The sequence below is a fragment of the Pseudophryne corroboree genome, chromosome 2, assembly GCF_028390025.1.
Source record: "Pseudophryne corroboree isolate aPseCor3 chromosome 2, aPseCor3.hap2, whole genome shotgun sequence".
Taxonomy (NCBI): Eukaryota; Metazoa; Chordata; class Amphibia; order Anura; family Myobatrachidae; genus Pseudophryne; species Pseudophryne corroboree.
The window spans coordinates 885697667-885720572 of NC_086445.1; the positions used below are offsets into that span (position 1 = coordinate 885697667).

Consider the following 22906-nt stretch of genomic DNA (forward strand, 5'->3'; position numbering starts at 1 on the left):
AAATACAAGATCCGTTTTCACTTGACTTGTGAAAGTTCTTATGTTGTCTACCAACTACTGTGTCCCTGTGGTCTTTCCTATATTGGGAAAACCCAGAGAAAATTTAAAGAAAGGATGGGGGCACATCGCTCTGCCATCCGTTTAGCCATTAATAATGGCTCAAGTGAGCAACCAGTGGCACGACACTTTTTGTTAGCTAAGCACCCCTTAAATAGCCTCAGATACAGAATGATCGATCATATCCCCCCGCTACGTAGGGGGGGCGATCGCAATGCAATGTTACTCAAACGGGAGGCTGAATGGATCTTTCGCCTAGATGTGATCAGTCCTAAGGGTTTGAATGATGCCATTACTTTCTCTACGTTTATTTGAATCTGTATATCTGTCTATGTGTTAGGCTGAAGTATATGACACCATTATATTAACCTGTTGGTTGTGGAGCTAGTGTTGCCTTACACTGATCATGTATTTGCTCTCTTTTTACTATTGAATGTATCATTATCATTTCTTTCATGTTTTTTCTTGATACAACTGAGTTGTGTTGTGTTACCATGGTAACTATCGACCTGCAGGGTAACTACGTATCTATGGTGTTGAATCCAGCATTGTTATGCATGACCAGGACTTTGATTTAATGATTACTTTGTGTTGTAGTGGGATGCATTATTTGTTCAGTTTCAAAATTGTTCAATGCATATGGTGTATTTACATATGCTGTCATGGCAACATTGATCTCTTTAGCAGTTTGTTGACAGATTATAGTGGGGCAGCGGTTATTATCGGTCCTCTTTTGTTTACAGCCGCCAAGTTGCCATGGCAGCATTGGACGTGCGTCGCGCGGATACGCGATGACGTCACCACTCGGCGACAGTGTTTGCGGACTCCCGCGCTGGAGCGAGCAGCCGTCCACCTGGGGGTCATTGGTGAATGGGGATATAAGGTGAGTTTTTGTTGTACATGTTTTATGCTTGTTCCTGACGAAAATCCATAAAGAGGATTGAAACGTTGATCATACCTGAACCGGGTCTGTGACTTATTTTCAAAAGTGTTCGTGAGTGCCGCATCTTTGCCTGTTTATATTCTTTTTATGAGGGCACCAGAACCAGCTTCATTATAGGTGGAGTGCCGGGTAATCTGCATTGCTTATATATATATATATATTAGAAAGGAAATTGGCGCCCAAAGGTTATTTTAACCTATAAATACAGGGAACCCAGTGGGTTTCACAATTAACATTGATTTTAAAACATAAACATGAACTGTTCTTTTATAAAAATGTATTAAAATGTACAGAAGCAAAGAAGCATGTCCATCATATTACACAGACAAAATGATGTAATTTATCTTCGAATACTCCATCTTTGAAGTTGATAGAGGAATATCGGCAACTTAGTGCAATATCTTTAATCTTCCTCATATGCTATTCAGAGATAACATCAAATATAACAAACCAACGCGTTTCGTCTAGTAACTAGACTTCATCAGGGGTATGTCTTTTGGTATTAACATTTATCAAAATGTGATCAATCAGAATGGACACTCAGAATTTCTCTAATGACCTAGTGGATGCTGGGGACTCCGTAAGGACCATGGGGAATAGACGGGCTCCGCAGGAGACAGGGCACTTTAAGAAAGAATTTGGAAACTGGTGTGCTCTGGCTCCTCCCTCTATGTCCCTCCTCCAGACCTCAGTTTGAATCTGTGCCCGGATGAGCTGGGTGCTACTTAGTGAGCTCTCCTGAGCTTGCTAGAAAGAAAGTATTTTGTTAGGTTTTTTTATTTTCAGAGAGATCTGCTGGCAACAGGCTCTCTGCTACGTGGGACTGAGGGGAGAGAAGCAGCCCTACTCACTGAAGATAGGTCCTGCTTCTTAGGCTACTGGACACCATTAGCTCCAGAGGGATCGTACACAGGATCGCACCCTTGGTCGTCCGATCCCGGAGCCGCGCCGCCGTCCCCCTTGCAGAGCCAGAAGACAGAAGCCGGCGTCAGAAGCAAGAAGACTTCGAAATCGGCGGCAGAAGACTCCAGTCTTCATATGAGGTAGCGCACAGCACTGCAGCTGTGCGCCATTGCTCCCACACTAAACCCACATACTCCGGTCACTGTAGGGTGCAGGGCGCAGGGGGGGGGCTCCCCGGGCAGCAATTAGAGACCTCTTGGCAAAAGTAGCATATATGCAGTTGGGCACTGTATATATGCAAGGGCCCCCGCCATATTTTTACACAGAAACGCGGGATAGAAGCCCGCCCCTGAGGGGGCGGGGCTTCTTCCTCAGCACTCACCAGCGCCATTTTCTCTCCACAGCTCCGCTGAGAGGAAGCTCCCCAGGCTCTCCCCTGCAGAATCACGGTAGAAGAGGGTAAAAAGAGAGGGCGGCACATAAATTTGGCGCAAAAACAGTATATACAGCAGCTACTGGGTTAACACTAAGTTACTGTGTGATTCCTGGGACATATAGCGCTGGGGTGTGTGCTGGTATACTCTCTCTCTGTCTCTCCAAAAGGCCTTGTGGGGGAACTGTCTTCAAATAGAGCATCCCCTGTGTGTGTGGTGTGTCGGTACGCGTGTGTCGGCATGTTTGACGAGGAAGGCTATGTGGAAACAGAGCGGGAACAAATGAATGTGGGGTCGCCGCCGACGGCACCGACACCCAATTGGATGGATATGTGGAAGGTTAGATAATGTTACTTCCTTGCATAAAAGGTTGGATAAAGCTGAAGCCTTGGGACAGCCTGGGTCTCAGCCCATGCCTGATCCTATGTCGCAGAGGCCGTCAGGGTCTCAGAAGCGCCCACTATCCCAAATTGTTGACACAGATGTCGACACGGATTCTGACTCCAGTGTCGATGGCGATGATGCAAAGTTACAGCCTAAAATGGCTAAAGCCATCCGTTACATGATTATAGCAATGAAAGATGTGTTGCACATCACAGAGGAAACCCCAGTCCCTGACAAGAGGGTTTATATGTATGGGGAAAAAAGGCAAGAGGTGACCTTTCCCCCTTCACATGAGTTAAATGAGTTATGTGAAAAGGCTTGGGAATCTCCAGATAGAAAACTGCAGATTTCCAAACGGATGCTCATGGCGTATCCTTTCCCGCCAACGGACAGGTTACGCTGGGAATCCTCCCCGAGGGTAGACAAAGCTTTAACACACTTATCCAAGAGGGTAGCCCTACCGTCACAGGATACGGCCACCCTAAAAGATGCTGCAGATAGAAAGCAGGAGGGTATCCTGAAGTCCATTTATACACATTCAGGTACCCTACTAAGGCCGGCGATTGCGTCGGCCTGGATGTGTAGTGCTGTAGCAGCTTGGACAGATACCTTATCTGAGGAACTTGATACCTTGGACAAGGATACTATAGTACTGACCCTGGGGCATATAAAAGACGCTGTCCTATATATGAGAGATGCTCAAAGAGACATTAGCCTACTGGGCTCTAGAATAAATGCAATGTCGATTTCTGCCAGAAGGGTAATGTGGACTCGGCAATGGACAGGCGATGCCGACTCAAAAAGGCACATGGAGGTTTTACCTTACAAGGGTGAGGAATTGTTTGGGGACGGTCTCTCGGACCTGGTCTCCACAGCTACGGCTGGAAAGTCAAATTTTTTGCCATATGTTCCCTCACAACCTAAGAAAGCACCGTATTACCAAATGCAGTCCTTTCGATCACAAAAAGGCAAGAAAGTCCGAGGTGCATCCTTTCTTGTCAGAGGCAGGGGTAGAGGAAAGAAGCTGCACAATACAGCTAGTTCCCAGGAACAGAAGTCCTCCCCGGCTTCCACTAAATCCACCGCATGACGCTGGGGCTCCACAGGCGGAGCTAGGCCCGGTGGGGGCGCGTCTCCGAAATTTCAGCCACAAGTGGGTTCACTCCCAGGTGGATCCCTGGGCTATAGAGATTGTGTCTCAGGGATACAAGCTGGAATTCGAAGAGATGCCCCCTCACCGTTACCTCAAATCGGCCCTGCCAGCTTCCCCCTTAGAGAGGGAAATAGTGTTAGCTGCAATTCACAAATTGTATCTTCAGTAGGTGGTGGTAAAGGTTCCCCTCCTTCAACAGGGAAGGGGTTACTATTCGACCATGTTTGTGGTACCGAAACCGGACGGTTCGGTCAGACCCATATTGAATTTAAAATCCCTGAACATATACCTGAAAAGGTTCAAGTTCAAGATGGAATCGCTCAGAGCGGTCATCGCAAGCCTGGAAGGGGGGGACTTTATGGTGTCTCTGGTCATAAAGGATGCTTACCTTCATGTCCCCATTTATCCACCTCATCAGGCGTACCTCAGATTTGTGGTACAGGATTGTCATTACCAATTCCAGACGTTGCTGTTTGGTCTCTCCACGGCACCGAGAATATTTACCAAGGTAATGGCGGAAATGATGGTGCTTCTGCGAAAGCAAGGGGTCACAATTATCCCATACTTGGACGATCTCCTCATAAAGGCGAGGTCCAGAGAGCAGTTGCTGATCAGCGTAGCACGCTCTCGGGAAGTGTTACAACAGCACGGCTGGATTCTAAATATTCCGAACTCGCAGGGCATGATTCTGGACACAGACCAGAAGAGGGTTTATCTCCCGATGGAGAAGGCTCAGGAGCTCATGACACTGGTCAGAGACCTATTAAAACCAAAACAGGTGTCGGTGCATCACTGCACGCGAGTCCTGGGAAAGATGGTTGCATCATACGAGGCCATTCCCTTGCGAGGACCTTCCAATGGGATCTGTTGGACAAATGGTCCGGATCACATCTACAGATCCATCAGCTGATCACCCTGTCCCCCAGGGCCAGGGTGTCTCTCCTGTGGTGGCTGCAGAGTGCTCACCTTCTCAAGGGCCGCAGATTCGGCATTCAGGACTGGGTCCTAGTGACCACGGACGCAAGCCTACGAGGGTGGGGAGCAGTCACACAGGGAAGAAATTTCCAAGGTCTGTGGTCAAGTCAGGAGACTTGTCTTCACATCAACATCCTGGAACTAAGGGCAATATACAACGCCCTACGTCAAACGGAGACCCTGCTTCGCGACCGACCGGTGCTGATTCAGTCAGACAACATCACCGCAGTGGCTCATGTAAACTGCCAAGGCGGCACAAGGAGCAGGGTGGCGATGGCGGAAGCCACCAGAATTCTTCGCTGGGCGGAGAATCACGTAAGTGCACTGTCAGTAGTGTTTATTCCGGGAGTGGACAACTGGGAAGCAGACTTCCTCAGCAGGCACGACCTCCACCCGGGAGAGTGGGGACTTCATCAAGAAGTCTTCACGCAGATTGCAAGTCGGTGGGAACTGCCACAAGTAGACATGATGGCATCCCGCCTCAACAAAAAGCTACAGAGGTATTGCGCCAGGTCAAGAGACCCTCAGGCGATAGCTGTAGACGCTCTAGTGACACCGTGGGTGTTCCAGACGGTCTATGTATTTCCTCCTCTTCCTCTCATACCCAAGGTACTGAGAATCATAAGAAGAAGAGGAGTGAGAACAATACTCATTGTTCCGGATTGGCCAAGAAGGACTTGGTATCCAGAGCTGCAAGAAATGCTCACGGAGGACCCATGGCCTCTGCCTCTAAGACAGGACTTGTTGCAACAGGGGCCCTGTCTGTTCCAAGACTTACCGCGGCTGCGTTTGACGGCATGGCGGTTGAACGCCGGATCCTAGCAGAGAAACGCATTCCGGAGGAGGTTATTCCTACGCTGATAAAGGCTAGGAAGGACGTGACGGCTAAACATTATCACCGTATATGGCGAAAATATGTTGCTTGGTTTGAGGCCAGGAATGCCCCTACGGAGGAATTCCAGCTGGGCCGTTCCCTTCACTTCCTACAGTCGGGAGTGACTTTGGGCCTAAAATTGGGTTCTATTAAGGTCCAGATTTCGGCCCTATCCATTTTCTTTCAAAAAGAACTAGCTTCTCTTCCTGAAGTTCAGACGTTTGTAAAGGGAGTGCTGCATATTCAGCCCCCTTTTGTGCCTCCAGTGGCACCTTGGGATCTTAACGTGGTGTTGAGTTTCCTGAAGTCACACTGGTTTGAGCCACTTAAAACCGTGGATTTAAAATTTCTCACGTGAAGGTGGTCATGCTATTAGCCTTGGCTTCAGCCAGGCGTGTGTCAGAATTAGCGGCTTTGTCACATAAAAGCCCCTATCTAGTTTTCCATATGGACAGGGCGGAATTGCGGACCTGTCCGCAATTTCTGCCAAAAGTGGTGTCATCTTTTCATATGAACCAACCTATTGTGGTGCCTGTGGCTACTCATGACTTGGAGGATTCCGAGTTACTAGATGTGGTCAGGGCTTTGAAGGTTTATGTAGCCAGAACGGCTAGAGTCAGGAAAACTGAGTCACTGTTTATCCTGTATGCACCCAACAAGCTGGGTGCTCCTGCTTCAAAGCAAACTATTGCTCGCTGAATATGTAACAAGATTCAGCAGGCTCATTCTGCGGCGGGATTGCCGCTGCCAAAATCAGTAAAAGCCCATTCCACAAGGAAGGTGGGCTCTTCTTGGGCGGCTGCCTGAGGGGTCTCGGCATTACAGCTTTGCCGAGCAGCTACTTGGTCGGGTTCAAACACTTTTGCAAAGTTCTACAAGTTTGATACCCTGGCTGAGGAGGACCTTGTGTTTGCTCATTCGGTGCTGCAGAGTCATCCGCACTCTCCCGCCCGTTTGGGAGCTTTGGTATAATCCCCATGGTCCTTGCGGAGTCCCCAGCATCCACTAGGACGTTAGAGAAAATAAGATTTTACTTACCGGTAAATCTATTTCTCGTAGTCCGTAGTGGATGCTGGGCGCCCGTCCCAAGTGCGGACTTTTTCTGCAATGCTTGTATATAGTTATTGCTTACATAAGGGTTATGTTATAGTTGCATCAGGGTTGATCTGATGCTCTATTGTTGTTCATACTGTTAACTGGGTAAGTTTATCACGAGTTATACGGTGTGGCTGGTATGAGTCTTGCCCTGGATTCCAAAATCCTTTCCTTGTACTGTCAGCTCTTCCGGGCACAGTTTCTTTAACTGAGGTCTGGAGGAGGGACATAGAGGGAGGAGCCAGAGCACACCAGTATCCAAATTCTTTCTTAAAGTGCCCTGTCTCCTGCGGAGCCCGTCTATTCCCCATGGTCCTTACGGAGTCCCCAGCATCCACTACGGACTACGAGAAATAGATTTACCAGTAAGTAAAATCTTATTTTTTCAAAGAATAACTTCAAAACATCAAAGAGGAGACTGCCGAAGCTTCAAGCCAGTCTCATATATTCGATTGATCAGAATTCAGCTATTTCCTATGTTTCTAACTTTCAAAAGGAAGGTGAAAACAGCAAGATCCTGCCAAAAATGGACCTCGCAAGGACACTGGAGTACTACTGGCTGTTTGTTTGGAAAGTTTTTTCCTGTGTGAATCTGTATGGACAGCTTACCCGTATCTGTTTTTCATGTTTGTGTTTGACACGAGGTCCATTTTTGGCAGGATCTTGCTGTTTTCACTTTCCTTTTGAAAGTTAGAAACATAGGAAATAGCTGAATTCTGATCAATCGAATATATGAGACTGGCTTGAAGCTTCGGCAGTCTCCTCTTTGATGTTTTGAAGGGTTTGGATTCCATATAAGGAGCCGCGTGTCGCCGCCATTTTAACTCTGGCATTGAGGAGTGTAGCGAGAGGACGTGTCTCTGTCCTCAGTGTCCTGCATCAGTACAGTGGTAGTGTCTTCTGCTGCATCAGTCCAGTCACAGTGGTGGAGTCCTCTGCTGCCGTATGTCCTGTGCTGCTGTATAAATCCAGTCCAGTGGTGGTGTCTTGTGCTGCATCAGTCCAGTGGTGGTGTCTTGTGCTGCATCAGTCCAGTCACAGTGGCGGTGTCCTCTGCTGCCATATGGCCAGTGCTGCTGTATAAATCCAGTCCAGTGGTGCTGTGTTGTGCTGCATCAGTTCAGTGGTGGTATATTGTGCTGCATCAGTCCAGTCACCGTGGTGGTGTGCTCTGCTGCAATATGTCCAATTCTGCTGTATAAGTCCAGTCCATTGCAGTTGTGCTGTGTTATCCTGCATCAGTCCAGTGGTGGTGTCCCTGTGTGACTGTATATGTCCAGTGGTACTGCCATATATGTCCAGTGATACTGCCGTATATGTCCAGTGATACTGTCATATATATGTCCAGCGGTACTGCCGTATAAATCCAGCGATACTGCCGTATATGTCCAGAGGTACTGCCATATAATTCCAGTGATACTGGCGTATAAATCCAGTCCGGTGATACTGCCGTAAATGTCCAGTGGTACTACCGTATAAATCCAGTGATACTGCAGTATATTTCCAGTGGTACTGTCATATAATTCCACTGATACTGCCGTATAATTCCAGTGATACTGACGTATAATTCCAGTGATACTCCAGTATAATTCCAGTAATACTGCAGTATAATTCCAGTGATACTGCTGTATAATTCCAGTGATACTGGTGTATAAGTCCAGGAATACTGCCGTATAAATCCAGTCCAGTGGTACTGCCGTATAAATCCAGTGATACTGCCGTATAAATCCAGTCCAGTGATACTGCCGTATAAATCCGGTGATACTGCCATATAAATCCGGTGATACTGCCATATAAATCCGGTGATACTGCCATATAATTCCAGTGATACTGCTGTATAATTCCAGTGGTGCTGACGTATAAATCCAGTGATACTGCCGTATAAATCCAGTGCAGTGGTACTGATGTATAATTCTAGTGGTACTGCCATATAATTCCAGTGATACTGCCGTATAATTCCAGTGGTAGTGGCATATAAATCCAGTGATACTGTCATATAAATCCAGTCCAGTGGTACTGCCATATAAGTCAAGCGGTACTGCCATATAATTCCAGGGATACTGCCGTATAATAGCAGTGATACTGCCGTATTATTCCAGTGGTACTGCTGTATAATTCCAGTGATACTGCTGTATAATTCCAGCGGTACTGCCGTACAAGTCCAGTGGTGTATATTATTTACTCCATTTAAAGGGGTAATTAATATTTAATACAAATCATTTTTACAGGGTTTTCCCTGTGTGGTGCAGTGATACGCTGTCCTGTGGCGCATATTGTGTTATATAACTCCAGAAAAATAATGGAGAACAAAAATTTTGGGGATAAAATAGGGAAAGATCAAGAACCACTTCCTCCTAGTGCTGAAGCTGCTGCCGCTAGTCATGACATAGATGATGAAATGCCATCAACAGCGTCTGCCAAAGCCGATGCCCAATGTGATAGTAGAGGACATGTAAAATCCAAAAAGCCAAAGTTCAGTAAAAAAGAACCCAAAAAATAAATTGAATGGTCTGAGGAAAAACGTAAACTTGCCAATATGCCATATACGACATGGAGTGGCAAGGAACGGCTAAGGCCCTGGCCTATGTTCATGACTAGTGGTTCAGCTTCACATGACGATGGATGCCCTCATCCTCCCGCTCAAAAAATGATAACTAAAGATGGCAAAAGCACAGCAAAGAACTGTGCGTTCTAAGATGGTATCACAAATCTCCAAGGAGAATCGAAGTGTGTCGGCGGTTGCGATGCCTGACCTTCCCAACTCTGGCTGGGAAAAGGAGCCTCCATCCAACATTTGCACGCCCCCTCTGCAAGTGCTGGAAGGAGCATCCACAGTCCAGTTTCTGATATTCAAATTGAAGATGTCACTGTTGAAGTACACTAGGATGAGGATTGGGTGTTGCTAGCGCTGAGGAGGAAATTGATGATGAGGATTCTGATGGTGATGTGGTTTGCTTAACTCAGGCACTGGGGGAGACACCTGTTGTCCGTGGGATAAATAAGCCCATTGTGATGCCTGGGCAAAATACCAAAAAAGCCACCTCTTCGGTGTGGAATTATTTCTCCACAAATCCGGACAACAGGTGTCAAGCCGTGTGCTGCCTCTGTCAATCCATAATAAGTAGGGGTAAGGATGTTAACCACCTAGGAACATCCTCCCTTATATGTCACCTGCTGCGCATTCATCAGAAGTCAGTGTCAAGTTGTGAAACTTTGAGTAAAAGCGTAAGCAGTCCGACACCTAAATCCCTTCTTCCTCTTGTACTCAAGCTCCTGCAAGCTACACCGCCAACTCCATCAACGTCAAATTCCTCCTCAGTCAGAAACGTCAGCAGTCCTGCGGGCCATGTCACTGGCAAGTCTGAGGAGTGCTCTCCTAACCGGGATTCCTCCGGAGGATCCTTGACTGGTGTGCCTACTGCTGCTGTTGCTGCCACTGCTGTTGTTGCTGCTGGTACTCAATCGTCATCCCAGAGGGGAAGTCTGAAGACCACTTGTACTACTTCAACTAAGCAATTGACTGTCAAACAGTCCTTTGTGAGGAAGATGAAATATGACAACAATCATTCTGTTGCAAAGTAGATAACTGAGGCCTTGACAGCTATGTTGATGTTAGACATGCGTCTGGTATCCACCGTTAGTTCAGTGGGACTTAGAGAATTGATAGAGGTACCAAATCCCATCCAGGTTCCACTTCTCTAGGCAGGCGATACTGAGAATGTACAGAGACGTCAGAAAAAGTGTCCTCAGTCTCCTAAAAAATGCAGTTGTACCCACTGTTCACTTAACCACGGACATGTGGACAAGTGGAACAGGGCAGACTAAGGACTATATGACTGTGACAGTCCACTGGGTAGATATATGGCCTCCCGCAGCAACAAGAGGAGCAGCACCAGTAGCAGCATCTCGCAAACGCCAACTTGGTCCTAGGCAGGCTATGCTATATATCAGCGCTTTCCGTAAGAGGCACACCGCTGACAACCTCTTACAGAAACTGAGGGACATCATCGCACAATGGCTTACCCCACTTAGACTCTCCTGGGGGTTTGTGATATTGGACAACGCAACTAATATTGTGCTGCATTACATCTGGCCAAATTCCAGCACGTCCCATGTATTGCACATACAATTAATTTGGTGGTGCAGAATTTTTTGAAAAATGACAGGGGCATGCAGGAAATACTGTCGGTGGCCCGAAAAATTGCGGGCCACTTTCGACATTCAGCCACCACGTACCGAAGACTGGAGCGCCAGCAAACACTCCTGAACCTTTCCTGCCATCACCGGAAGCAAGAGGTGGTAATGAGGTGGAATTCAACACTCTATATGTTTCAGAGGATGGAGGAGCAGCAAAAGGCCATTCAAGCCACATCCACCTACAATATAGGCAAAGGATGGGGAACGCACCTGATTCAAGCACAGTGGAGAATGTTTTCCGGCTTGTGCAAGGTTATCCAACCCTTTGAACTTGCCACAAGTGAAGTCAGTTCAGACACTTCCAGCTTTAGTCAGGTCATTCCCCTCATCAGGCTTTTGCAGAAGCAGCTGGAGAAATTGAAGGAGGAGCTAAGATGGAGCGATTCCGCTAAGTATATGGGACTTGTGGATGGAGCCCTTCATTCACTTTACCAGGATTCAAAGGTGGTCAATCTGTTGAAATCAGAGCACTACATTTTGGCCACCATGCTTGATCCTAGATTTAAAGCCTACGTTGTATCTCTTTCCGGCAGACACAAGTCTGCAGAGGTTCAAAGACCTGCTGGTGAGACAATTGTCAACTCAAGCGGAACGTGACCCGTCAACAACTTCTCCTTCATTTTCTACCACAACTATGGCTGTGAGGAAAAGGATAAGATTTCCTAGCCCACCCACTGGCAGTGATGCAGGGCAGTCAGGAGTGAGTGCTGACATCTGATACGGACTGAAGGACCTGCCAATGATTACTTACATGTCTACTGTCATTGCATATGATTCTGTCACCATTGAAAGAATGGTGGAGGATTATATGAGTGACAGCATCCAAGTAGGCATGTCAGACAGTCCATACATATACTGGCAGGAAAAAGGCAATTTGGATGCCCTTGCACAAACTGGCTTTATTTTACCTAAGTTGCACCCCCTCCAGTGTGTTCGAAAGAGTGTTTAGTGCAGCCGGTAACCTTGTCAGTGATCGGCGTAGGAGATTACTTCCACAAAATGTAAAGAATATGATGTTCATCAAAATGAATTATAAATTCCCCTGGGAAGACCTTTACCAGCAATTGTCTCCAGAAAGTACACGGGGACCTGTGATGGTGGATTCCAGTGGGGACGAATTAATACTCTTTGAGGAGGAGGATGTACACACTGAAAGGGGTGAGGAATTGGAGGATGAGGATGAGGTCGACATCTTGCCTCTGTAGAGCCAGTTTGTGCAAGGAGAGATTGATTATTTTTTTTTGGTGGGGGCCCAAACAAACCAGTCATTTCATCCACAGTCGTGTGGCAGACCCTGTTGCTGAAATGATTGGTTTGTTAAAGTGTGCATGTCCTTTTTATACAACATATGGGTGGGTGGGAGGGCCCAAGGACAATTCCATCTTGCATCTCTTTTTCTTCTTTGCATCATGTGCTGTTTGAGGACTAGTTTTTAAAGTGCCATCCTGTCTGACACTGCTGTACAACTACAGGGGTACTGCTGTATAAGTCATGGGGTACTGCCGTATAAGTCCAGTCCAGTGGTGCTGTCTTGTGCTGCATCAGTCCAGTGGTGGAGTCTTGTGCTGTATCAGTCCAGTGGTGGTGTCTTGTGCTGCCATAAGTCCAGTGGTGGTGTCCTGTGCTGTATATTATTTACTCCAAAAAAAAAGGCTTCTTATATTATTATCCAAATTATTTTTACAGGGTTTGCCCTGTTTGGTGTAGGGGTATGCTCACCTGTGCTGCATATTATTATAATAGCTCCAAATAAAAGGGTTATTATTATCCATATTAATTTTACAAGGTTTGCCGCGTGTGTGTGGTTTAGGGATATGCTCTCCCGTGCCACCAATATTGTGCGTGTATTACATCTGGGCAAATTCCAGCACATCCTATGTTGTTTGTGCCGCACACTTGTGTTGCTTAGCTTAGTCATCTAGCTACCTCATTGCACCTCTTTTTCTTCTTTGCATAATGTCCTATTTGGGGCCTACTTTTTTTTAAGTGCCATCCTGTCTGCCATTGCAGTGCCACTCCTAGATGCGCCAGGTGTTTGTGCCGCACACTTGTTTCACTTAGCTTAGCCATCCAGCTACCTCATTGCACCTCATTGCACCTCTTTTTCTTCTTTGCATCATGTGCTGTTTGGGGCCTATTTTTTAACTCTGCTATCCTGTCTGCCACTGCAGTACCACTCCTAGATGGGCCAGGTGTTTGTGCCGCACACTTGTGTTGCTTAGCTTAGTCATCCAGCCACCTCGGTGCAACCTTTTGGCCTAAAAACAATATTGTGAGGTATAAGGTGTTTAGAAAAGACTCGAAATGAGTAGAAATGGATGTTATTGAGGCTAATAATACCGTAGGATTAACAGTACCCCCAAATTCTGTGATTTTAGCTGTTTTTATGTTTTTTTCAAAAATCATCCAGATCCAAAACTAAAACCAAAAAACTAAAGGGTGGTTTTGGCAAAACCAATCCAGATCCAAAGCACGAGCATGGAACCAGAACCAAAACCAAAACATAAAACACAAAACACGAAAAGTGCCCGCCGCACATCTCTACTTCCCACCCAGTCAACCTGCACCCTCCTTTCTGACCTGGGTGGTCCTGGGCCCCAGGTCTGGGAGAGTGTAGGTGGCAGTGAATCACCGGCGGTGATGCTACTGCATAGGAGGGCAGATGAGGAAAAAGGAGAGGTGAGAGCGCTGGCCGCCGCTACACGTAATTTCTGGGGTTCCCGCTGGCTCCGGGGCTGCCACTGCTGTAGTGACAGTTCCACATTAGTAACACCGGGTCCTGCTGGCTTCAGGGCTGCTGGGTCCCACTGCCGCTTCACACATTAGTCGTGCCAGGTCCCGCTGCTGCTTCACCCCACCGCGTATGGGTGATTGGAGCAGCTGATCCAGCACTGGATCCGCTGTCCAATCACATCTGCCTCGCGTGTTTTGATGTGGCTTGAAAACTCGTCCCTGTCAGTGAGGCCCTTGTATAAGTTCCGCTTTCTCCTCTGTTTTTAATGGTCTTTTACAGCACAGTGCTCCCCCCCCCCCCCCCCGCACTTTAACCTGTTCCTATTGTAAATGGGAGGCACTGCTATCGGTGCCTCCCAAACTAATTTTAAGCACTAAAATGGTTAGCATAATATAAAGAAATTACTTATGACACAGAATATGTGTCATAGGTATTTTCTTTATATTATTTTAATCATTAATGACTGCTCATCTCTGGTAAAATTCTGCCTTCCTATATGTATGTGACACTCTGGACTGGATCCCCTTTGTACTACAAAGGGTATGCATTGCAGGCAACTGTCGGACTGGATATGAGATGAGTAAGGTCCCCTAATTTTCCTCTTGCTGAGCTTCGATTACTATCCATCCTGTTAATGCTGAAGGGGTTAACACTCCCTTCTGCTGTTGCCTGGGAGACGCCAGCAGGGCCAGTGAGCAGACAGGCACTAGGACCCTTGGACTTACTTATAATGGAGTAGGGAGTGAGAAGGCTGATGGAGTTTTGATTGGCTGTGGTAGAGCGGGAAAAAGAGGAGGCGAGGTTCGCAAGAGTGTGTGTGAGGAGACACGCTGTGGAGAGCGGAGCTGCTGCTGAGGAGACCGCGGTGAGGGAATGCTCTGAAGAGAGTGGAGCCTTCGTGAGAACAGCATGAGCCATTACAGGAGAGAACCTATCCGAGGGGCCCCGAGCTGCCGGCGGCTGTGGAGACCGGCGTCGGAGATCCAGCACCGCTGCTTGTGCCGTGACACACTGAGTGGGAGCTGCTGCCGGTGAAAAGTCCACTGCTGCTGAGGACTGAGAGGCTGGGGAAGCCAGCAGAGTGTCCCGCTGAGAACCACACCGTGTTCCCTGGCCGCCGCAGAGAGGAATCGCTGAGGAAAACCGCCAGTCTACTCACCACTGAGGGAAGCTGAGATGCAGCGGAAATGGAGGAGATGCGCTGGGGACCCGGCTGACCACTGCTGCTACCGACAGGTACTTACCACAGCCGCACTAACACCTCAGCCAGCATCCCCAATCAGTGACACTTCCCACAACTGCGCAGTGCTCAGAAGGAGTCAGAGAGAGAGATAGACTGAGTTAATCTACACAGTGCAGTTGAGACTTGAGAGTGCCCCTATCCGTACTTGATCTAACCCTGCACCAGTGCTTGAAACAGCATAATTGAAAGCACGTTCCCAGGTTAATTGCAAATTAGGAGAGGCTGGCGTCAGAGAAAACCCTGTACTCTTCCAGTGTGTGAGTTAGAACAGGACTCTTTATGCACTACAGGGCACCCCAAGATGTACACTTACCAAGTTTACTTTCCACTGGTATAGAACTGTTGCTCTGCTTATTTCTTATCCGAACATTGATACCTGCATGCCATATGCTGATAGATTCTGCCAAACCCGACTGCCTGTCTGTTATGTCTGCTAGAAATCTCCTCACTAATACCTGCCCTGGCTTATGAGAGGGTATCCGCTACAAACTGCTATGTTCCCTCATAACATTCCGTCACCTGCCTAGCCCTGGTACTGCATTATTTCTTCTCACTTAGAAGGAGCCGGCGCTGTTCTTCTACCGAGTTACTTGTTTTCTCCAATTACAGACATATATGTCAGCTTAATGCATGCTTTGACACTGACTGAGCCGTGTTAGGAATCTGCATGCCATTCTTTACCTGCACTGAACCGCTTGCTCTATACTGTTTACCTGCTACTGCTAATCCGCACTATGGAACTGTACTTTATATATACTGTGCTATTAATTTTTAACTACCAGCTTTACCTGCTATCCTTAAGACTGTGGATTACAACGGGTTCTCTTAAATTGACTTCTCCGCTACCTAGGGTAGCTATAAACTGAGTACATACCTAAGTTTAGGAGCAGGTTAAAGTGACAGTTGATGTAATGTTGCCACTGTGTGCACATGTTAGAATATTACAAGTGATTAGTACATGCACAGTGTAAGGAGGTAGTATACCAATACATTGACTTTGTATTCTTGTTTTGTCATATGATTGCATATTCTTATTTGCATTTTTTCTTCATTGGTGGAATTGTATTTGCGTGATAACCTATTAATTCTATAGCGGTGACCAATTGTTCCTGAATAATAAATCATATGTCACCATCCTAATGTGTGGTTACCTTTTTATTTGGTCCTCTGGGGTTGGGGTTTCTCATCTCTCTGCCTAGGATTCCAACAACGAGATCAAGTGCAAGAGGTGATCCCGGGCAGTGCAGTGTCCACATGGGCCTGTAGCTGAAAATCAGGAAGGGCCTATTGTGTGCTGCTGCAGGGGGTGTGACAAGCACTATGGTGGTATGACTAGTGATGTGGGGGCATGGTCTACATAGGGGGTGTGACCTGTGCTATGGGTTTCTCCATATTTCTGCTAGTGTTCATCCACGCACACCTAGCCACTGCATTAAATTAATTAAATTAATAATGCAGACATTATTGCATTGATGCCATATAATACAGAGAACATTGCAGTGAATCCCATATAATACAGAGGGCATTACAGTGACTGCTAGATAATACAGAGAGCATTGCAGTGACATTGACATTCATCTTATACAGAGAGCATCAGTGGCCACTGCTAAAACAGAGTGTACCGTAGTGCCCATCACATTATACACCAAGCATCCAAGTGACCTCCAAACAATACAAAGAAGTAACGTATAAAATAGAGAACTCCAACTACCATCATAAAACACAGAAGACATCACAGCCACACACCATGGCCCGTGAAATGAAATAAATCAGTCAGAACCTATATCTATCTATGTATCAATCTATAAACAGGACTTATTGGAACTCACACTTTTTAGCGTTGGGCTCTGGTAGAGGCTTTGGTCAGGCACCTCACTGGAAGAATGGGTAAACACAGCACACCAGGCACCATATCAGCTGCATTTTCATCTGTATCACAGTGATACTAAACGAAATGAAACAAAAAATGTAGCTGTTAATTTTTATTACATGGTGCCCAAAATATTACACATATATTAACTGTATATATCTCTATATATACACACGCTGTATATAGGGGGTGATTCAGATCTAATCACTGGGCTGCGTTTTTTGCTGCCCTGTGACCAGATTGTCGCTTCCTACAGGAGGAGGGTGAAATTGCTGAGCAAATGTCTGCGTTCGGATGTGTAGTAGAGCTGCACACACTGATTTTTTTGCAGTCTCTGCTCAGCCCAGGACTTACTCAGCCGCTATGATTGCTTCTTGCTGTTCGGGACAGGATTTGATGTCAGACACCCTCCCTTCAAACGCTTAGACACGACTGCCTTTTTCCAGACACTCCCTGAAAACGCTCAGTTGCCACCCACAAATGCCCTCTTCCTGTCAATCTCCTTGCGAACGCCCATGCGATTGGATCCTTCGCACCATCTCATCGCAGGGCGCCGACCCCGTAGCAGCAGCCCATCGCGCCGGCGCAGTGCAGCTCAGATGCTTGCGTAGTTCGGATCAGATCGCACGCTGTGCAAAAACGCACAGCAATGATCAGATCTGAATTACCCCCATAGACACCAGGGCTTTTAACCACTTAACTGACGATTTATTTAGCAAAAAAAGCGCCAAAATTGTCGGGGTTTTTATGAGTGAATTAGGTGAAGAACATGAATTTAACCCTATCCCAAATGATTTTAGTAAAAAAAAAAGGGAATTTTTTTTTTAATTTTTCTTCTTCTCCCAAACATCGATAGGGAACATTGCGACCATCGGAACATCGCGACCATCGTGGCTGTCATTTTGAAAGCTGAGACAGCCTCGAGGTATGCAGGGGGGGTCTGGGGGCAGCTAGGGAGGGTTTATTTACACTCCCCAGCGGCTGCCGTTGTCTGCAGCCGCTGGAGGGGACAGATCCTGCCGTGCTGACCGATCAGCAGTGATCGGCACCACGGCAGACACGGGGAGAGTGCAGGGAGGCAGAGGGACCTTCCGGTCCCTCTGACAGCAGCAGTGGAGGGAAGTTTCTCTTCCCTGCCGCTGCTAACACTCTCTATCTGACTGGTCGCATCCCGTGCGACCAGGTCAGATAGAGCACTTGCAGGCATGGTCGCATCTGATGCGACCATGCCAGGCAAGTGGTTACGAAGGGTGGTGTGGAGGCAGCCATACTCACCTTCTGCCACAACCTGTGCACCCAAGATACGCGGAAAAGGTGCTCTTTCCCACCCTCCCCATGGTGCACAGATATAATGGTGCTGCTTTTGGCCTGCGCAAGGCGCACTGGCGACTTGTTTTGAAACTGATACACACAAATACATAGACAGGGAAGAGGGCACACTTTATACTGACCTGTGGGAAGGTTCTTAGGGCATGCCTGCTGTGGTCTCCAAACATCCAGCGACAGCTGCATATCCTCCTATGCTGGGCAGCTCAGACTCTGTGCTCCTCCCACAGCAGCTCTGACTTGCATGATTAGTGCTCTGCTGCCAGCTGAAATCAGATGCTGAGGAACGGTGGGGGCCGTGAATGGACTTCAGGTGACTGAGGGTCACAGCTTCAGACAAAGGGGGCGGAGTTTCAGATGAACAGGGGGCAGAGCTTTGTACGGCCAGGGGCGGAGCTTTGGACAGCCCCGTGGATGTAACCGCTGCTCTGCTGCTCAGTGGGGGGGGAGACTGGGTGAGGAGGAGGTGAGGATAGGGAGGGGAGCTGCTGGGAGATGAGTGGGCTATTGCTATCACCACTGGCTGCACAGCACTGCAGAGGGATCCTGTGGGCCTGTTTGCATGGGCGGGCCTGGAGCTGCAGCTCCACCCACCTCCTTGTTAATTCGGCCCTGATCCCGGGCAAAGAATCCAGGTACGTCCACCGACACCTACAGTATACTCACAACAATACTCCACCATACCTACCTGTTACATGTACAGTATGTTTATCATAATAAATATAATTGCAATGGACATCATGTATCACAGATCACCACTGTCACAGCTCACTCCTGTCACACATGTGATGGCACTTTGGTGAAATTGTTGGATTTCAGTCTTGCATTCATTACCACTGACGGGATGTTGCCAGGAACAAGCCGATAGATTTTTCTGTTCCTATTTTCTGAATAACCAGAGTATGTTTGCGTTTCATGTAATGACCAAGTGCTGGTTCCCTCTCAGAAATAGCAAGAAATAAAATTGACATTCTATTCCTTGTATGTGTTTTTGTCAGTAAAGGAATTATTGCTGCTTCTCTAAAATCTATTATAAGGCTGACCATGGAGAAAGCTGTGTCTTTGGCTTGTGTAAATAATAAGTTATGGGGCGCTTACCTTCAGAAGCGTCACCGAGTATGGTGACACCCGGAGCGCACTCTGTATTATCACCCCCCCCCCCCTCGCGGGCGCCACAGGCGTCCCAAAAGAGGGCGTGACCTAATCAAAAAGGGGCGTGGTCTCATTTATCTTTTTTTTCTTCGCTCCGGGGGAATGTTTAGCTTCCTCGAAGATGCTGGCTGCCCCCAGAGGCTGCTCAGCGTGCAGTGCCGGCTCTTATCTGGGACAGGAGCCGAGTGCTGCAGGGGTTTATCTCACTGCAGCACTTGGCTCCTGTCACTATAGAAGAGCTGGCACTTTGGTGTCATTCCTTCCGAGGGGGACACCCGGGTGCGGGCCGCACCCCCCGTATCCGCCTTCTGATGCCACTGCTTACCTATACCCCTTTTCCACTGCCGCTATAACCCGGGTTATTGCCATGAGTTGCAGCTCAGTGGAAATGGACCCCTAAAAACATTCCCGGTCCAGTGGCCCATGAATCGTACCCAGAGTTGGACCCGAGTGAGCTTCCATTGTAAATGGGTAACCCGGGTCACCCGACTCAGGTCCCTTAAAAACAGGCCAGTCTGGGAAGAACCTGGGTCGAAGCCGCAGTGGGAACAGGGTCTGTCCTGAGTCTGACCCGGCGGATTGTAACCATGTTTGGTGCTAAAGGGGTATTAGAGGTGAAATGCTGAGTTTTTTGTTGCTCGTTAACTAACACTAAAGTACCAACATGATGATGATGTGTTACTCTCCAGTTCTGTTGCTGCAGCCTGACATTTTCCAGAATGACATTTCACAGTTTTGCAAAATTTTGTGCATGTGAAGTGCCCCTGATGCAGTATTACATCAGAACTAGGCTGATGCTATAAAACCAGGACAGAGGTCACCAGAGGGATGAGTTATTGTAACAACTGCCCAGCAACTCTTTTTTTATACTATACATCTTAGTACTAAGACATCCTGCATACTGCTATGAGTCGCAATGCACCCATCCAGATTAGGGTCAGTTATGCGAGTTGTGCAGGGCAGGGGGGACACATTAAAAAGAAACCAATCCCAGGTATCCCGGGAATCCCAGGATTATTTTTTAAACCAGGATAATTTTTCAATCCAGATTCCCAGGATTTAAAAAAATGGCCCGGGATTGGCCACCCTAGCCATGGTTCTTGAATAGGTTGTGTTAATGCAATAAAAATTAATATCCTGTTGCAGCTTCTGTACCTATTCCAGATGCTCCCCATTCAAGTGCCAATCTACGTTCTCCAGTCTTTGCATAATTCCTGTTAACAATTTTCCTGGAACCAATGAAAGTCAAGGCTAATTGAGAGAAGTTTGCATACTAAAGTGAAGCTTGAATACTTAAGTGAATTGTGAGTTTAAAACAGAAGCAGGGGAGATATAATACACAAACAGGATTCTAAATATTGCCAATACCATTAACATCTGATACAATGTTTGGGCTAGTGCAGTGCAGTGGGTGTAGGGTCTTATTCAGGTTTGTTAGCAAACCAAAAAAGTAAGCAATTTGGCAAAACTATGTTGAACCACAGGTGGGGCAGAGATTTAGATTTGGGTGGGGTGTGTTCAAACTGAAATTTAAATTGCAGTGTAGAAATTAAGCAACCAATTTTTACCATGCACAGAAACAATATAACCCACCCAAATCTAAATATAACCCACCCAAAGTTTATTTGCCCCACCTACAGGCATTCTGGAGGATGTGATAGCTAAACTGCATGTTGATATATGTAGGATGTCAGAGAGCCACCAGAAGACATTCTGCATGGATTATTGTTGTCTTTCAAAGGCAGAGATTTCCAGAGGGACACAGACACCATCCACAAAACTCATATGCTGCTCTTGCAGGGCTGGAAGATACAACTAACATAAGTGCTACAGAACAGGAGGATATGAGGACTTTATACTAACTCTAGGAACAGGAAAGGGAATAAGTACAGGAAAATTACATCTCCAAAAAGGACTGCACTTCTCCAAGGGATAAAGAGTGCATGCTTAGAATTGTGACAGCAGCAATAAAAGATGGAGAGGTAGATGTCATTGTCCACCTAGGGACAAATGACCTGGCTAATGCTGAAGTCAGTCATAACTGATTAATTTAGAACGTTAAAGATGGCCCTGAAGCAGGTGACAACCACTGTAACTTTTTCAGAAGTATAGCTAGTACACAGAGGGAAAAAGAGAACTCATCACATCAGAAACTTCAATCTTTCGCTAAAGATGTGATGCAATGAGGAACGATTTGGATTTATAGGCCATAGTCACACCATCTGGCAAAATAAGAGCTTAAACAAAAGTGATGGCCTACACCTATCTTCAAGGAGAACGATAATACCGACTAAACAGTTTGGACGCTTCATAAAGAGCTATTAAAACTAGCATGGGGGATGGGGGGGGGGGGCAGTGAACCAAATAGGAATAAAGCAATCTGCTCCCCCAACCCAGAGGTATTGATTCTGCAGGCAAATGGAATAGGAAGCATGTTAAGGGTTGTTAAGGGGTTCTAAGGGGATGCTTCACTTTGAAGTGGTTGCCACCATCTATCTTCATTGTAGGACCTATCCCAAATGGGTCCAGAATATTCAAAGAAAAAGAGGGTGGTATGAAGAAGATGGCGCTACCGCATCTAAAGACGTGGAGAGAGATAGGAGACCCAAGATGTATTTATACTTATCTAAAAAGATCAGTAATGGGCCCTCTGTCCACGGATGATCTTCTTCAATCAACTGATTTGACTCTCAAGGATACATAAAAGATATAACATGAGAGAAAATAATATAGTGTAGTATTTTCATATTTAAATGAATATTTGTATATTACTTGAAGATCGGTGGATTAGCAAAGAATTATAAAATTCTTCTTTCTTTAGATTTGAGGTATATTGAGGTATATTTTCAAACAACACACCTCACTTACACAACTAGGGGTGTCTTATCAGCACATCAAGGTATCTTTGTACTGTTATTAACAGGTGCGTACCATTTACTCACAATGGCAGTAGCGTTGTTCCTCATATAGTGGTTTCTTTTGTATTTCGGCTCTCCAAATAACAATGGAATACGATATGGTAAACATGTTTAATACAATGAGAATAGGAAGCATATTCACAGCAACAGAAGATAATTCAGATCAAAACCAAATAAACATAGGCAGACAGATTAACATAGATAAATAGGAACAGTAAAAGCACAAACAAAACTCTAAGAGCTATATGTGCAAATGCTAGGACCTTAGGAAATAAAATCTCGGAACTAATTGCAATAATAATCTAGATATTGTGGCTCTTACAGTCATGGTCATGGTGCAATCAAAATCTTGACTGGGACATAGTTGTACCGGAATATACTTTATTTAGGAAGGACAGAATGGGAAGAATCAGAGGAGGGGTAGCAATGTACTGTATGTAAGCAAAAAAAAGAAGCATAAATACTACCTGAATACAAAGTATTATAAAGTGCAATACTAAAGGCAACAGACCTTTGTATTAAAAGGGTTAAGAAAAATACAAGGAAAAGGAAACCTGAGTGGCTTGCAAAATAAGTAGCAAGTATTGTGAAATCAAAAAAATATGGCTTTTAGGAAATATAAAGAGATACAAAATAATGAACACAAGG

The 22906-nt window shown here is 46.4% G+C and overlaps 1 long non-coding RNA gene across 1 annotated transcript in view; it reads right to left on the reverse strand.

Moving 5' to 3' along the window:
• LOC134986459 (uncharacterized) overlaps positions 1-20793 on the reverse strand; it is a 106792-nt gene extending 85999 nt beyond the window's left edge. Inside the window, exons 1-2 of the long non-coding RNA XR_010192336.1 lie at positions 20496-20793; positions 16822-16937 (exon numbers count right to left, since the gene is read on the reverse strand). This is a non-coding gene — a long non-coding RNA (uncharacterized LOC134986459). The remainder of the gene's footprint in view (positions 1-16821; positions 16938-20495) is intronic.
• Positions 20794-22906: the final 2113 nt, after the last annotated feature.